This window comes from Sinocyclocheilus anshuiensis, unplaced genomic scaffold (assembly GCF_001515605.1).
Source record: "Sinocyclocheilus anshuiensis isolate Anshui unplaced genomic scaffold, SAMN03320099.WGS_v1.1 scaffold11890, whole genome shotgun sequence".
NCBI classification, from domain to species: Eukaryota; Metazoa; Chordata; class Actinopteri; order Cypriniformes; family Cyprinidae; genus Sinocyclocheilus; species Sinocyclocheilus anshuiensis.
The window spans coordinates 1-1,548 of record NW_015547990.1 but is presented as its reverse complement, the minus strand read 5'-3'; positions in this window follow the sequence as shown (position 1 = coordinate 1,548).

Genomic DNA, 1,548 nt, shown 5'->3' with positions numbered 1-1,548 from the left:
TGCAAGGAGTATTAAAATATAGATCATTTAATCATAAAATTACTATTGTTTTGCATTAATAAGTGCAGTTACTAACAATATTATGTTCATTTCTTGTTTATTATTCTTTTGTTTATTGTTTATACAGATTTGACAGTAAAGCACAGAGCTTAAGTTAAGATGCATACAAAATGTACTTTTATTAACAACAGTAACAGGTGCAAAATCAAATTTTTATATAGAAAATATATATACTCCACTCTTGTTAAATGTACCATTATTCTTCTAGTATATGGAACTGACCAACTTCAGTCATTATGTGTGATTTAGTAGCAAATTGAAGAAAAGTTTGATTTTCAAGGCACTTTGTGACTTTTCTTACTTCATACACAAAAAAGTGTAAAATTCTGATAAAATCAGATTTCTTGATGATTTGATATTTTATAAGAGTGATTTTATAATTTCAAAATATAGAGAAAAAGTAGAAATGAATGACTAATACGCCAATGCGTGCTCCTCTGCTGCCGTCTACTGGTTATAATTGTGATTTGTTGTATTTTTTTAATTTTACACAAATGTTTGTTAACCACAAAGTATATTTTGGTCATCCCATTAAAAATATAATTCAAATGGGATCATTTTAGAGCTTTAAAGTGCTGGAAATAGTTGTGTGAAATATATTTTGGTCATCCCATTAAAAATAACATTCAAACTGGATACTTTTAGAGCTTTAAAGTGCTGGAAATAGGTGTGTGAAATGCTTGAAAGCCATTGAAAAGTGCTTGAATTTCTCTCTCAAAAGGCTGTACAAACCCTGAAATGAATGCTGTAATGCATTCGACTATTTCTACCACAACACCATGGTTAAAGTTAGCATTCCTGACGTATGTCAGCGCTGTTTATAACAGAGTTAAATTTTACATAAGTGTTTGTTTACCACAAAGTATATTTTGGTCATCCCATTAAAAATAACATTCAAACTGGATCATTTTAGAGCTTTAAAGTGCTGGAAATAGTTGTGTGAAATGCTTGAAAGTCATTGAAAAGTGCTTGAATTTCTCTCTCAAAAGGTTGTACAAACCCTGAAATGAATGATGAAATGCATTCAACTATTTCTAAAACAACACCATGGTTACAGTTAGCGTTACCGCTGCTGGTTTCCTGACGTATGTCAGTGCTGTTTATAACAGAATTCTGTGCAGAATTTGAATGATTCTCACTAGATCTTGCAGCAACCTTATCATTGTGCGGCGAATTCAAATGCTTCTCACTGGATCTCGCAGCACTGTTGCATCTGTGCAGTAACAGTGTCGCGAAATTAACTTTGGCTCCCGAGTAAAGCTGTTCTGAGCTCAGACAAGTTTGTTTGCGTCGCGGTCCGAGCTGCGCAGCTGAAATGTAGTGCGGTTTAGTTTTGCTTTCGTTTCGTTTGCCATTTGATGTTTTTCAAATGCAACAGAAATGGCAGAGCTTATGAGTTGGTCAGTGCGGTGGTCGTGCCAGTGTGACCGCTCACAAAAATTAGTCGCAGCGGCAGAAAAAATGGTCACAAAATGCGAGCCCTGTATA